The sequence below is a fragment of the Cyprinodon tularosa genome, unplaced genomic scaffold (assembly GCF_016077235.1).
Source record: "Cyprinodon tularosa strain WSP-4 unplaced genomic scaffold, ASM1607723v1 ctg249, whole genome shotgun sequence".
In the NCBI taxonomy this organism is placed as follows: Eukaryota; Metazoa; Chordata; class Actinopteri; order Cyprinodontiformes; family Cyprinodontidae; genus Cyprinodon; species Cyprinodon tularosa.
Window position 1 is genome coordinate 874,218 of NW_024038924.1, and position 17,672 is coordinate 891,889.

Below are 17,672 nucleotides of genomic sequence, written 5' to 3' on the forward strand. Positions count from 1 at the left end.
ACCTGAAAAATGAAACCATTCTTTGATTTAGAGCTTCTCTTGTTTTTTTCTTTGATTAGCCTGTAAAATGTCACCTCTCTGAATGAACCCCAGGTGTTGATGCACCTTCTCCATCATTTAATTGTCAATTATCGCTGTTGTGTGGTGGGCTGCAGACATGCACAGACGCACACTGGCGCCCTTCCATTATTCATTCTGCAGAGGCAGACGGTGTTCTTTCCCCACCGTTGCCCACCTAAGGGAGTTATTCCATGTTCAAGAAAAGCCTTAATCCTTTCCTGCTCTTTATCCGTTTCCCTCCTTCCTTATATGCACAGCATCCATAAGAAGGTAAAAACCAGCATAAAAGTGGAAAACGTGATGTGCATTTTTTTCCAGACTGTTTGTTGCTTAACAAGCTAAGGCACTTTCACTGTCTAAATGATGGAAGATGTTTGTTTCTCTGCACAAAATAGCAAACTCTGCAGTCAATACAGAAGGGGATCAAAACGCCACTTCAAGAATTTCCTCTCATCTAAATATGTAGAGTTGATATTGTTTTTGACCTTTTAAAGATAAATATTGAAAGGCTATCAGAAATATTTATTCAAACAGTCAGTTTCTTTCTTTTTTCTTGAAGTTTTTTTAAGTGAGTTTGGGCCTAAAAGCTCATCTTCAAACTGGAATTTGTTGCAAGGAGCTGTCAGGCACTAAAACCATTATTTTTATTTTGCAACTGAACAGATAAATTAACTTATCTGAAAGTATAAATCAACCCTAAGGACAAATTCTGGATTGTTTATTAGACCAAAAAGTACCCTGTAGAATTTTTAAAACCAAAGATTGCGTACTCTTAAAACAGTAACAGTGGATAATTTTTCAAATGCATCGAGGACATAAAAACTGGTGACTTAAAATGAGTCTGAAATGCCTTCTGGCCCCTAAAGCAATTAGCTCAATTTAACACACCATAGCAATGAAATTTATCAATCAGCTCATAAGCATGTCAGGAGTGTGAGGGCTAAAAAAAAACTAGTATGAAAAATATGCATTTAAACCCGAGGACAGCATTAGGCTCTATTAATTAAGTTCTATTGATACTCTCTAAAAGCTACGCAAAAAGGCATTTTTAGATACCTGAGATGCATTTTTTCTTGTCCTACAAAGATGTCTTTGTATATGGAAAGCAGAGAATTTGCTCTCCAAGTTAATTAAAAAAACGAAAAAACATGTTCATTTCAATTCATTAAACTACATAACAATCCCATGCTGATATTCAGGTTATGCACACTTTTTCTGTAATACAGCTTCCTTATGAGTCTAAATATGCAGCTGCACTTAAAATACAACAATGACAAAAGCAAAACGGGCTGTGCAGTGGGTAGCACTGCTGCCTTGCAGCAAGGAGGTTGCAGGTTAAATTCCAGGCCCGGGGTCTTTCTGCATGGAGTTTGCATGTTCTCCCTCAGCATGCGTGGGTTCTCTCCGGGTACTCTGGCTTCCTCCCACAGTACAAAAATAGGACGGTTAGGTCTCTAAATTCTCCTTAGTTGTGAATGGTTGTTTGTCTTTGTGTTGCCCTGTGATGGACTGGCGACCTGTCCAGGATGTACCCTGCCTTTCGCCCGTAGACAGCTGGAGATAGTGACCCCACTTGGGATAAAGCGTGTCAGAAAAAGGATGGATGGACAAAAGCAAAATGTTACCAGAATCAGTTTCTTTAGCAGAGGAATATATTTCTTCCAAACTCACAGATAAATCAGGGTTTATGCACCTCAATGTTTATAAGATAGGAAGTAGAGTTCAGGAAGAGGTTGCTTGAATATTAATGAAGCTCAAGTGATAAATCTGCACTGTAAACACTGCCAAGGCTTCAAATACAGTATATTCAAGTTTAAAAGTTGTGCCATAGGTGCAATATTTACATTTGGATATTTTTCTGGATATAATGTAGAAACACTGGCTCGATAATAAAAGGTCCACAGAAAAAATAAGTGTTTATAAACCTTAAAAAGCCTCTTTTGCTTTTTGCCCATTTTGCAATTCTCATTTTATCTTAGATCCATGACTTGCGGCGTGTATCTGAGCAGTTTTTTTGTGTAAACATCCTGGGATGAGAATCGGAAACCATGGTTCGCAACCTGAAAAGGTGAACTGAAGGGGTGTATTTTTCTACAAATGTACTACCTATCACAAAGGACTGCTTGAAAAGCAATGGTTCATTAATGAAGAACCATGCACGATTAAGACTCTTTATGTCTGTGATAAATTCACAGTGACACCTGTGGTTAAATGAAGCAGAAAATACTTTAAATGTTTAGATTTTGCTATTGGTCAAATTACAAATAAACTAAAACCAAGATGTTTCAATACCAAAACCCAAAGCAGAAAAGCATCACCATGTTTAATTAGTCATTCATTGAAAATCAGATCTTTATCACGACATTTACAGATATTTAGTTTTGTTATGGATGTTTTTACAACATCCTGCAGTGCTGGAAGACTGCCTCTGCATTTTGGGGTCAGCCTCTCCCTCTTTACTTCAAGCTTAGTGATTCAAGTAATGATGGATCAAGAGGGAGATGGATAGATTTAGACCGTATCTACCATAATGCACATGAATGTTGTGGTCACAACAAACGTAAAATATGAAGCTCTTGATTAACCAACCGTACCATACTGCTAGAACGAAATGATTCAAATGCATTAAGTACAAAATAATGAGATCCTAGGTACAAACCCTGAAATGGGCTTCTCATGGATCTCTATTACTGAGCTTCTGTACTATGGAGGAAGCTCATTTAAACTGATTGGATTGAGGAACCTGAAAGAGAAAGAGATCCCAGAAACATTTGGCTGAAACCCAACTTTACATAAACCTCAAATAAAACCCAAACCTGTTCTTGTAATCTTGTCTCTGCAGCAATAAAGCATTACTTTTTTTCCCAACCAGATGCTGCTTGTGGTTCTTATGAATAATTTTACTACCTGTACAGATAGAGCTTTTTTTAGCTGTGGCTCCCAAATTCTGAGAGTCCCTTCAAATCTCTCTGCACTCCACAGCATCTACAGTAACTCTTTAAAAAAAAAAAAACACCTCAAGATGTACTTATTTAGACAGGCTTTTACTGGATTAACTGTTTTTTATTGGGGTTATTGTTCTCAAAAAGCACTTTGTGATGTTTGTCTGTTAAAAGGTACAATAAAAATAGAAATGACTTACTTTCTGTTTGGAGACTTTCACTGCCGGATGCTTTAAAAACTGCCTGCAGAACATTGCTCCACTCATGAAGCATCCTTGCATTGGTCAATTTCAACATACCAACTAATTAAATAATACATCTAATTGGTATGCTGATGGCTGTAAATTTTACAGACATGCTAAAAGACACACTTATAATAAGATAAGGTGCTAAATTTTACCTTTTTTTTTTATCTTTACAGACACTTTTCCAGACTGTAGCTCTAGCGTCACATACCCAATAATAACTCTGCCACTCATCCAAACCATTACGATCACAAAGGTTTGAGGATTTGGTTTGCAAATTAGGTTCCCCACACATTTATCATCTAAGATGCCAGCTTGTAAAAAGCTGCGTCAATCAAAAGGCATTTAGGAGGCATCTGTGAACCTGCAGCAAAACAAAAAAAGCCCACAAATGATAATGGTGTTAATTACAAATATGTAATCTTTTGTCAGCTTTACAATGGGGTCTTTAGAATCAGGATAAATAAAAAACATTCAGCTTTAATTTGCTTCAGCAAATAACTGCGCACTTGACCTTTCGAAATCAGCAGAACCAATCTGGATGGCATTTTGCAGAGCTGCCAAAAGAAGAGAAACAAACACACGCTTCTTTGGAGCTCTATAAGAGTCAATTTGGAGACAACAAAGAGGAATACAGTTTTTTGATAAAAAATAAATAGTGTCCCTGTTAATGATTGCATCTATGAATGCAATGCCTTTTTTTTCAGTTAATCCATTTGCTCAGAGTTAATACGTCACTGTATTCACATGAAATAGAATTATATCAAATCATTAATTGTTAACCTGTTATTATTCACACATTTTTCTGTTTAGAGAGAAACAAATTAAAAAGGACGAACTGTTGTTTTTAAATCATCATAACATTCACATCATTAAGAGTAAGAAGCTTTACTATACAAAAATTCTTACAAAAATTTTACTTACAAAAGTAAAATATGAAAAAAATACAGCGTTGATTTTGTTACTTCACCGTACTCTCATGTAAAATGCAAGAGAAGCCAAGTACAAAATACCCTCTTGATAAGACTATGCAACCCTTACAGATTGTTTCAGATTTAAAAAACTTATATCAAACTAATTGCAAAATCAGACAAATAATAGTGACTAAATACAGCAAATATTATCCATGCTTGCCCAGAACTAAGACTCCTTCAAGTTATTTGCAGCAAACAGGAGTGTTTATCATTGCTTTGAAGAATTCTGATCTGCTTCTCTTTGCAGAATCATATCAATTCACCCACAATGCCACTGTGTTTGATTTAGAGCCAGACTTTGATTAGGAGAAGACAAAAGCCTCACTTTGTTTGTATTGTTTTGTTGTTGTTTTTTTTTGTTTTTTTTTGTGATGGACTTTGAACCACTTTCCTGCTATATAACCCAAAGACACTGGGGCATTCACAACAACATTTTTGAAAGCTTTTATCATGCCAGAGTCTAGTTACTGAATTTAGTCACACCAGTACAAACCCATAGCTGAACCCTGTTAGGGTTACAATTGTTGTTTTTAGCACAGTTTATTTTATCAAATAGGGATTCTCTTAACGTACAAAGGCCTATTTAGCAAACCAAAAGCAACAAGAGAGTAAATTAGAGGAAGGACAAAATCGTTTGGAAATGTGCTGTTGGACTACATGAGGTAATTATGAGGTTTGGGGACACAAGTACATTTAAACATCATCAACAACATTAAGGGAGACTGTGGTCCTCCATTTTATGTTTGAACAGCGCAATCTTGAAACAATATTACTATAAACACAATGCCAGTTGAAAAATATTTGTGTTAAAGCAATCCTGGCCAAACCCTTTGACTTTTACAGATAAAGCAATAAAGAGGCAAACAACCTAATGGCTGGACTTTCTCCTTCAGGATTTTCTGCTAGAGATCAGAAATTATGACTCAATTAGTTCCAGTAAGTCTTTCAGGCCTTCAAGCATTAAAACAGTCCCACAGCAATAATACTACCACCACCATGCTGCTGTGTAAAATATCATCAAATGCTTCATCTGGTGCTGAGCTCATTTTAGTTCACAGTTCTTAAACAAATTGCGATGTCAAATAAAAAATTCCCCCAAATATCAGTTATCTATCCTAAATGTACTTATCTAATTAACTAAATGCAAAACAATGCAAGAAAAAATAGACTACTGTGATATTTTCGCTAAAGTATTTTGTTGCAGTTTGAACTTATCAGTCGTGTATTCTAGCTGAGATTATCTAAAATGTCACCATAGAAAAGCTATTATTTTCTATTCATTTTGGAGTTTTGTTACCTGCAGCATTTCCTGTGGCTCTTAATAATATCGGCTGATTTGTTCTGTCACTCCTGCCTGTGATAACAGCTCACCCTGGCTGACAGTGCATGCAGATTTATTGAGCCTCATCCTGTTCTACAATTTAACAAATGACTTAACAAAAGTCACTTAACTGAATAAAAAGCCATTGCTTGCCACAGGCCAGGATTCATCATGTATAAAACATGAAGCAGCCCCACCCCCCACCCCCCTGTAGTATAGAGACACAAAAGCCCCCCCACTCCCATGTGTCTTCTTAGAGTACAGTGGCAAACAAAGACATGCCTCTTATTATTTGATCTGGATCTCAGTGTTTAATAGCTAATATATGCACAGAGGAGCCCAAGGCATCTTCAGCGCATAAATTTGAAATGTTCTGTTGCTTTTTGAGGCTTTGTGTTTAGGTTTGATAAGAGAAGCTATTTTCTTCAAGCCATAGAAAAAACATTTTTAGTTGCTTTTACACACAAAAAAGAGTTTCTCCTTACAAAGAGACCGAAATTATGACTTTGAAGGTGCAAAAACATTGAAATTTATTTTATAGAATGTTTCAATAAAATGCACGACACCAACAGTTTCAGTACCAAGGAGGGGAAAGAAAAACAAGAATTAGGTCCACAAACTTTAACAGAATCCACACAGGATCTTCTATCAAGTTGAACCTTAACTACAAGCGTTTTTTGTATTTTTAGCAACAAGAAAGCTTGTTGTCAAGATTTGAACCTGTTTGTGTTTTCTGTTAAATATCCTCACTTTTTTTTTCGTTACTCTTTCTCTTATTTAAGCCTACAGTATGCATTTAGTCACTCCTCCTGTTTTGTTTTCTGTGGCATCTTTATGCTTGTACTTTTTAGCTTCCGGTTTTTAATGTTTTTATCTGCCTGTACAGTGTCCTTGGGTGTTGTGATAAGGCGCTTTCAAATAAAATGTATATTATTATTACTCCTCGTCGTTCCTCTGTGCTACATGTTGTTCCTGATTTCTGCATTAAATCTCCTCCATGCACCTCCAGATGTCTGCTCACCACTTCAGTCCTTCACCTCCAAAGATCATGACATTTATGACATAATTATATCTGGATTTCCAGTCACTCATCTCAGGACGACTGATATAATTTCTTCAGATTGGGTAAGTATTTTCCAAAACATTTTAACAGTGTTCAGTGTGTAATGAGTAACTAGTCAGCGAGGAAAGAAACTGTTTAAATAAATCTTCAAAAAAGACCCAAACAATATTATATTCATGATGATGATGAGTGGACATAAACTTATTTACCAGTTGAATGTCATGTGAAAGCACCTGGCAAAAATATATTAGATAACAGGGGTCTAGTCAGGTTCTATAAGCCTTCACAAAACTTGAATCATAGCTTTTAGACTAATAGAAAGATAGAAAACCAAATATGAACCTAATACAGGAGTTTGTATTTGATATATTTTTGCAAATTTTTGAAAAGACCCGCCCTACCGCACATGCACAACCCTGTACCCGCTCCCAAGGGGGAGCACCAATAAAACGTATGTGAGAGCATGAACCAGCCTATTTCTCCTCATGCACACTCTTTTTAAAAGTTGCTGTTTGCGTCGCTCATTCAAGCTTACTTTCCAAAAGATTTGCAATTTTTCCACTATGTCACATAGGACGGCCTTTGGTAAACATATCACCAGAATGATTGACAAATAGGAGAACAACTTATTTTGATGATCCACCCGGAAGAAGAGCATCCTCCACTTTACCTTTAAGTTGCATCACAATTGAAGGTGCAGGAGTTAAAAAGTAAGAAATATATACATCACTATACATGCTATTAAAATCTGCAAAATCTTTCCATTAATTAACACAGTTGCTTTCATAGGCTCCATTATAAGAGAATTAATCTCTTGGATTGAGTGCAAAGCGCCATTGATGCATTAGCAAGGGAATGTTTTCAAAGATGGATCACAAAAGACCAGCTATAAGAGCACCTTAAACACCATCACAGGACTCCACACAAGTGAAAGAAATAAAACTTCTAAACTGGAGTCCAACCAGCGATGGAATAAGACATGACAAAATATATATATATATATATATATATATATATATATATATATATATATATATATATATATATATATATATATATATATATATATATATATTTTTTTTTTTTTAACAAATGAATGGAGCTCATAACTTTTGGGAATAAAAAGGGACTTTAAAAGGGATTTCTCATTTGAGAAGAAATTACAACTCTAAACAAAACGCCTGTGTAAAGCAGCAGACTGCATGTCCTCCATACTGGATTCATTTGGCCAGAACGGACACACTTATGCAAAATCAGCGAAGCTCTAAATTGGTTGTATGAGTTAAAAACTGAGTTTTCATCTGGCAAAAATATATTCGTCCTATATCACCACAAATTCATTGTATTCACTTCAAATACCTCGTAACTTATGGTTTATGTCATTTATTGAACCTAAAAATCATTTCAAAGAATAAAAAATGTCTTCATTGAGATTTATTCTGCAACGTGAAATTACTAATTCCTCATTAACTTATGCAATGAAGGCCTGTTTTATTGTACACCAAAGGAAATATATTAAATAGAGACACAAAAAAACTAATTTCTTTGTTCTGGAATGATTTTGTTAATTTGCATAATAGGAGCTCACATGCACATTTATAATTCTGACAGCAAATAGATACATGTATTAATATGGTTTCACTATTCACATGTCAAAACAGGAGGCGATGCTTGGAGCTTCCACCCATTATGATAGTGAACTAATAAAATGAGCCCACGCTTTGCTGCCTAAACTCATTATCCACCCTGCTTTTACAAGAGCTTTGTGACCGTTCACAGTAGAGGAGCTGGAAAGTGTCTGTAACTTCAGTGATTATAATTGTATAGTATGTGTCTGGTATTACGGAAAGTAGTATAGGTGCAACCAAATACTTTCTAAAAACTATTCATATACCTAAGGTTTTATTTTTGTTGGTTAAATCGGGCTCATAGCAGTCATGTTAATAGTAGTTTATGTTAATGGATTCTGCTCCCTTGTGCCTTTTTCCCTTTTAATAGCTGAAAAACACAACATTAAACATTCCCATCATTATCCAAGTAATGGCGTCTTCAGGGCATCCCTGATACACAAGTTTTATTTTCTTCTTAAAATACAAAATAAGCCTGCAAAAACATTTTAGTCATGAAAATGGAAATTACTGAAAAATGACAGAAAAATACCCTTAAAGCAAGCAGACAAACCTCTGGAACTAATTTAAAATGTATTAGAAAAATCTCAACATTAAGAAATGCTATTTTCATATCATTATTCTCAGGTTCTAGTTGCTGCTATAACATTTAGAAAAGAAATGACAATATTACATCATTACAAAAGATGATTTTCTTTGTCTCTGCAGGTAAATATGAAATAAATTAAGATCAGCAGAGCCTTATCGTACATTGCCATTTATTTATTTATCTATTTGTTCATCGTATTCCTCTGTAAGTATACCTAATAATTAGGCATAATGTTAATACATATAAATCTGTTTTGGGACTAGAGACAAGAAGACAAAAAGAAGTTGAAAGGGTTTTTTTTTCTGTTTTGTATTTTTAATTGTTTGTTCATCAGAAAAAAATGCTTCTGTAGCTACTTTAGAACTGATAAAAAACTATAAAAAAAAAAAAAATTATAGCATTAATCACGATCTATATATAGGTGACACTTTTGCAAATGAAGCTGCAGCAATCCGTATTAGGTACTCTCACTTTCAGAAGTATGTAAATTACCTTTGGGTATATATATATTTATTTTTTTTTTGCCTGGCTCTTATGGATTTCGAAAGCAGATGCTACATGGATGGGCAGACACATGGAAAAGCAACTGACAAATCAGCTTCCTTTCAGGATATTATATTTGCACAGATGGTTCCTCCTGGGCCCATTCATAATAAAATTGATAAACTACACCACTATAAAAACAAATTGGTGTGTTGGGTCCTAAGCAGTGATCGTTTTGATTAAACCCCCATACAGTGCCCCCGACTACCATGACTGAATGTCGTAGCATTGTGGTAATTATGGAAAAGTAAAAAAAAGAAAAAGTAAAAAAAAAAAAAAAAAAAAAAAATATATATATATATATATATATATATATATATATATATATATATATATATATATATATATATATATATATATATATATACTGTATATATATTCCGACTGGTCTCTTAAGCAGGGCATGCACTATAAGATTTTTTTGCCCTTTTCGGGGCAACTTTTCAGTTGTGCAAGAATGTTTAGATTGGGCCGACTTTCAGCCTGATCGTGCGTTGTGAAGTGTAACGAGGGGTGATCAGCCTCTCACGACCACCTTCCGATCAGGAATCGTGAGGTCGGGAGAAAATCAAAAATGTTTGATTTTTAGTGGACCGTCATGGGCAAATTACTCAGTGGAGTTCTTTCTGTAAAATTGACAGACCGTAGTAGCCACGTTTGCTTTTTGTCTTTCTCCAAATATGTCATTGCCTTTTCTTTTTTAGGGCTTTCAGCACAAAATTGCACAAATTGCCGAGGCAGCGCGTTTCTATCCAGTGAGTTTCATATTCTTCTTCTACTCGTTTGGCTTCCGGATAGACGAGTCAGAGTAGCGCCATCTTACTGCGGAGCTGAGTCCAGTGTGGTTTTTAAACATACAGTGTGAGCAGGTTGATCACATCAGAGCGTCGAGTCACACAGTGTGAAAACATACATCATGAGCTGGGAACTTTTAAACCCTGCAGTTTCATCGTACAGTGTGAGCTGTAGCTGCATGCGACGATTGAAGAAGTCGTACAGTGTATGCCCGACTAGTAATCAGCTTGTTTCCTTGTAGTTTAGCAGTTCTTTGTAGTTTTGGTTCGATAGTCATGACTTCGGAACTACAATGTTCACTGCCAGTATGAATAGATTTCAGGATCTTCACCATTGGTTTCTCTTCTTTGTGAACTTAATGCCAAATGACCAAATATGGACAATTTGAAGGTATGAAGTTCATCTTTGGGGTGTCTTTTTATTACAGAAAATACTAACTTCACTTCAAAATTTACTTTTAAACTCTCTTAATATTTTAAACGTTTATTCTAAGGATTTCTTACGTATTCTATTTGACAAGCATTCTCTGACTAAGTTCCATTCAAATTTATCCCATTGGACAAAGGAAGGGCATCCCTAAGGAATAACTTCCTACAACTTAAAACTTTTTTTCCTGACTAATGAACATGTAGCCAGAAAACAATGTGCTTAAAAAAATAATCTGGATTTTATTGAACTGAAGCTTAATCTTTGTTTTAAACCAAATTCTACCTCACAAAGCCAGTTTATTACCAACTATTTCATTATAAACAGAAAATGCAAGGTTTACTGTAAATTTGGACTTCCTAATCAACAAATTAGGCTGATATAAATATATGACAGACATCAAATTGCAGTGTTTAAGACATTGCCAGATGTTTCCAAAATTTTGTCTTTCAGAAAATACATTTCAGTATAAGCTTTAGGCCACTAAGGTTCAAGTTTTTTGCATTAATATTACCTGACTAACTCATTGCAATTATTATTACTCATGCATCCAACACACATGGCCACTTAAGTCAAGCTTTCATATGATAACCCCCCTTAATGGGGTTAATCAGCTTAAACTTCACTGCAGCGCTGTGTCGCCTTTCCTCCCCTGACAGATTGGGAAGTCACTAAGCCAATTTCATTTCCTCTTGGATTATTGGACCCAGAGAAGGTGGGGTTGATTACTGGCCATCGGCCAATCTTGTTTAGCATGATAAAATGGATTTATCTGAATGCATACATTATTTTTGATGATTTCTTTAAGGCAATGGTCAATAATATTTTTAATGTGTTGCACCAACATTTGAAGAACAACTTAACAACTGACTTTTGGTTCTTAGTACTTAAATTGGAATTTATCAATAGCCAGTCAAAGAATTACAATGGTTCAAGGGACAATTAAAGCAACTGAAGATAATTTGTATATAAGACAAAATTTCACCAGATTTAAACAATCTCCCCCTTTTTATTAGGTTAGTTGGATTTTCTATTTGTTTTATTCTCCTAAATAAATCTTTTTTTTTTTAATAGGAGATTCTATCCAGTTGTTTTTCATTTAATATATGTTAATAGAGGAGTAAGAGATTGTGGAATAGGAAAAGCAATTATTATATAAATCAGTGGTTTTCAAAGTGGGAGCTGTAGCCATTCAGGGAAAGCTAAGGGGAGCTCCAGAAATTGGTAGAACAATAAAAAAAATAATATGCCAAAGAAATTTTCTTACATTTTCAACATGATGAAGTATTTTTTTTATTCTAAACTATTATTTTAAATAATCTATAATTCTAGCATCAAAAAACTTGAAAATATAAAAACTGAACTTTGAGACCCTTCCTCTATCTTCTCATGTAAGAAGACTATAACTCCTCGGCTGACAGGGTTCTGAAAGGCCAATTTTACTGTTTGCAGTAATATACTTGTGTAAGCCTGACTTTTAACAGAAACTAGAGCATATTTCTACACCCCCCCCCCCCCCCCCAACATATTTGAGAAGTTTGATTTCTTTTGTTCTGTTATAATCATCAACAGTTCACTGAAAGGTTTGTTACTCAGTGGAAATATAATACCATGATACAAAGTTTTAAAAAATGATAGTTAATATTCTAATGCTACTTGAATATCAGAATGAAAATCAGTATAAAAATAGATTTTTCTTTAACCATTTAGTAGTATTGTCTGTAAGTTGGCAAAGGGACCTCCTTCTGGAAGCTAATGCTGTTTAGGGGCTGAAGCATAGAAATGCTTGGGCACCACTTCTGTAAATTTCTTGGTACAAGTGGATGCGCCACTTGGCGAGGAACCCATAACCCCAAGCTTGCAACAGATCTACATCTAGGTGTATAAATGTGTTAATGTTAAGAATCTGGTTTAAATGTTATTGATTTGAACATTTATTTTGACTTGAAATTTTATTTCTAAAAAAAGAAAATAAAATTGTTACCTGGAAGAAACGTCTCAAATAAATGAGGAGTTCCTAAAGACACTGATGATCAATATACATTTTTTCCCGACATATCATTCAAATACATTTCATTAGGCATGGAGGAAAACAAAATTATCCAGGATATGCTGCGGCTTTGGCATCAGTAAGTCTAAATATCCTCAGAGAGGAAGCAGTCAGACCTTAAATCTGGAGGGGAAACTGTTTTGTTAGTATAAAATGTAGGGCAGACACTTCCTTCCCTTAGTTCAAAGCATAGACATGCCAAGGATTATACAGTGTGTCATTGAATAGCAGGTATTAAGTGAACACAGCAGGACTACAAACAGAGACACATGCACAGAGAAATGAGCAGGCCTACAAGCTGGGCTGCAGGCCAATGTCCAGGCCATGACTAATAATCACAAGACCAGACAGAACTGAGACATGCTTGCATGTAGCTAAGCATGCAAAATAAACCAAAGACATTCCCACTCTGAGGCAGACAGCTAATTTCATCCCTGCAGCTCAGTGTTTATCCATGTAGATTTGTGTGTAAGTAGACACAGCTCCTGCTATAACAAGTTTACATAACATACAAAGGCATGTGTGTGAGGATGTACGTGTGTGCACATCACATAGACAAGTATTTGTTGCCTTGTGGGGAGAGTATAAGAACAATTTCCCTGGAATATGCTAATTTCTAGGTGTTTATAGGCATCCATTGGGTACAGTCAACTAGTCCCCATTAAGGAAAAGTTCTATTCTTGGGTTGGGGGTTAGCTTTAGGACTAAAGGCTGGTTTATGCTGAGAAACTAGGTCGTCTGCGTGTCTGTTGCAGTTAACGCAAATAACTTAAAAGGGAAACTGTTTTTGCAGACGATTTGTTGTTGGGGTTGGAGCCTGAACCAATCGAGAATCTGCTGTTTCCTGACTGTTCTCTTGTCAAGCTGTACTGATTTAGATGAAACTACCTCTCTTGTTGGATTAACATGGAGAATCATCCTTTGTGAAGTAGAAGTGGCCCAGTGATTAAACCGTATCCGCCTGCTCACATTGGCGAAGCTGTGATGGTAGCAGACACCACCGCCCCGGTGTTTTCCCTTGTCCTACCACAGAGTTTGGTCACTGCACAGCTTTTTGCCGAGAACTGAAGCAGAAACAGGCTCGTCCCTTTTGCTCCTGAAAGCCATAGATGAGCCAAATCATGAGACTCGCAGCAATGAGCGTGCTGCCATCCTCGTTTCTTTTCTTGGAACCAAGCCTGTAGCTTGTAAAACTTTGTTTTTCTTCTCTTTGCCAATTTATTTGTGCCTGGCCAAACCAAATTAGAAATAGGTTTTAATGAGTTTGAAATGAATTTCTGTTGGATGTTTTATCTTGTGTGATAGATTTAGATTTAGACCACTTTATTAATCCCACCAGGGGCAATTTGTTTAATCAGCATAGGGGACAAACAAAAATAAACATGTAATAAAACAAAAGAAAAATGCAATGATTAAAAAAAAAATGATACAGAGCTTGGAGATAAAAAATAATTAATACTAAAAAACACAAAAAAGTATTAAAGATAACACAGTTTAGAAAACAGCCACACTACATAGAGTTTAAAAGTTGGATGACTGTTGGTACAAAATATTTTGCATACCAGTTTGTTTTACATTGACGAATTACAAAGCAGCATCCATGTTCTGATGAAGAGAGGATAAGTTTAGCCTTTTTTCCAATTTGTTCATTGGAACAAATTGGTGCACTATTATGATTTTAGAACAGATTTTAACAACATGCTTCAAACTGTTTTGCAGTTTCTGTGCGAGGCAATTGTAGCAACAGATAAATGAAATACACAAGTTCTCCTCAACGAAAGCCTGATAAAACCTACCTGTAATAATTACACTTATTGAAAATGTCTTTGGCTCTCTCAGAGGGTATATCCTTTGTTGAGCCTGTTTCACAACAGCTGTAGTATTAACACCAAAATTTGGGAGATTGTCAAAAACTGTACCAAGATAGGCTATAAGAGGAGACCAGCAGCATCTTCTATGTGAATAGTGCTCTCGATGGCCAAGTCCTTTTAATTTTGTTCTTTTGTTTTTTTTGGCATTTCACTCCAAGAAATTACTTTCACAACAACAAATAAAAACTGAGAGCAGGGGGGGATTTACCATTACTGTAGGCAATACTAGGCAGTTGCCTAGAGCCCCAAGTTCCTGGGGGCCCCATAAAAATCTGCTCTCATGTATGGTTAAAACAAATATTCATTATTTGTGCACATTAATTATGTTTTTGATAAAAAATTATTTGGCTAATTGCCATCAGAACGCTTATAATATTAATTTTATCTCAGCCCCCCCTTCAGTGTCCACCATATTGGATCAGTCCATTTGCTGCACATGTTCAGAAAGGTCCAAACGGACAGCAGCAAAGCATTTGAAAACAAACGATGCAAAGAGCAGTGTTGCCAACTTAGCGCTTTAGTCGCTATATTTAGCCACTTTTCAGACCCTTCTAGCACTTTGATTTCTTAAAAAGCTCCTAGCGCCAAATCTAGCAACTTTTTTCTGCTACTGGAGACTTTGGAGACAACATCTAAAAGCAGCGAACTCTGCTCTCCAGAGCGAGTAGATTGGTAACCCCGCCTCCTGCTCTCCTCTATCTTGTCTGCTGTCATGATTCATGCAGCTATTATTTCATCCAAATGAAAAATGGAGAACAGGTAAGCAGATCATGGCTTGTCTACAGTGAAAAGAAGGACTGGGTTAGTTACTTTGGCCTTTTTGGAAACACAGGAAGGAGCAATCAGCTAAGTGAGCTTAGTGCTTGGAAAAAATCTTTCATTCCTTTAGAGACAGCATGAAAAGTCAGCTGAGTACAAAACATAGAGAGGAAAACAAGAAGAAAAGGAACAAGAAGAGAGGAACCAAACCTAGAACAGATAATTGATGTCTATTCTATTAACATTTCTCTATCTGTAGAATGGGTCTGTTTTATGTGTTGGCTTCTCAGTTCAGAGGGGCCCCCTGCCTGTCTTTGCCTTGGGCCCCAAATGTCCTAAATCCGCCCCTGACTGAGAGTACAGTCCCATGCGCCTATTCTGAACCACTGAGATGAGACAACAGTGCTCATGTTGATACTTGACAAAATAACTGTGTTCAAGATTGCTTTAACATTCAGTGGTATATAAGATATAAAGAAGAGGTGAACCTCCTAATACAAAGACACAATCTGACAGGCAGTTATTAACAAACACTCTTGTCCCTCGTAGACAAAACAATTTAGAATCAATAAGACCATAGCCGTGATGCAGATTAAAATAATTTAAAAGACTGTGAATCAAAAATGTGTTTATATTTTATTAAAAGCGGATGGAAAATAAGCAAAATAAAAGTCTAGCATAAGCTGGAGGTCTTTCCAAGTGCTTAAAAAGAGTCTAAAATATAAAGAATCCTCAACTATTTTCCCAGCTTGGTAAGCAAATTGCAAGAACAGTGGTTTTAACAATCAGCATACTGCTGATGTTAGGTTCGGTGCAAGACTGCCCCACAAGTCAGCTAAGTTTCATCATTTCTTTCTGTCTTCTTCTCTACCAATCCCATTGTTTGCTTTATGTACATAGAGGCCCCATTTTTTTTATTTTTTTTTAATGACACTAGTGGGTACAGTAGGCTGACAGGAAAGGGGGTATGAGAGATGGGGAGTGACATGTGGCAAAGGACCACAGGCTAGATTCGAACCTAGGTCGGCCGTGTCAAGGACTAAGGCACACCCCAGAGGCCCCAAAATTACACTAATCTTTATCCATAGACCCTTGTTAAAGCAGACCTACCAAAAGAAACTGGAGGTGGACCTGATCAGCCGAACAACAAAATTAAACAACAGTTCATGGACAGATGGAGACGCTACACTCTGTGTTTTTCCAGGACCTGGTTTAGCTACAAGGCTTGGCTACTGTACCTGCATGCAGCGAGGCTAATGCTTTATTTTGCTTTCCCTGCTTCATTTTTCAAACATCATGATCTTACCCAGCTTTAATAAAGACAGATAGGACAGATTTAAAGCACTTCTTAGAAATGGCAAAAAAAAGCATGAACAATCTGGGATTCATTCTGAAAAAAGAAATATAAAAACAATCCATTGGACTTTGTTTCCAAGTTTGAAGACATTTTGCTTCCCATCCAGGAAGCTTTTTCAATTCAAAAGGTCAAGAGTAGCGTTGAGGTTTTATACAGTAGCCCAACAAAGCCTTGTTTTTGTTTTTAAAAACATGCAGATTGGAACAGAGTAAAGAGTCCACCCCTTCGGAATGGGGCTCGTTTGGCTTCTTTTGTCTTTTCTTTTGTGAAGATGTTTGTAAATTTGCGTAGTTGCTCTTAAATACACATTCTCAGAAAATAAATAGTTTAAATACATATAAAAATATTAAGCAGATTAATAGCTTCATCATTATGAAACTGGTACATTATATTTTTAGGTTTTTGATACCATATTGCACCATACAAAACAGATTTGCCTTCACAAAGCCTCAGAAAGGCTAAATTTATGTATAAAAAGTAAACCAGTACATAAAATTAGTTTTTGTTTATTTAAAATGTTTATATAATGTTTTTTGTTGTTGGCATTCATATAAATATACTGTTGTGATAACTTAGCATGTGTTTGACCCATTTTTTAATAGTTCTGACTACATAAGTCAAACACAATCAAAATTTTTTTTTTATCCCCATTTATTTTCAAAGGAATAACATTTTTAGCATAAAGAGGTAAAATAGAAGCAATTTCATACTGTCACCAACAAGCTGCACCTCCCAGATGACCCTGGCTTTATGAACATCTGCCATTAATATTATTAATTCATTGGAGGGCACTTAAGGGCCATGTGGAGCCCCGATGCTGACACATTTGAGGTCAGGAGTTTAATTCTCTCTGGGACAATGCATCCGGAAAAGGTCAGTACTCCTGGTACTGTAGAAGCTTGGAAATAATCTGCCTTCCAAATGCTTTCCCCCAGCATGTGAGCTACAAAAGGATTACAACTTTAATTTGATTAAACTCCTTATGTCAAACATTTTCATACAAACTGCCAGCCAGCTTCACAAGTTAATGATGAAAACATCCTGCAAAA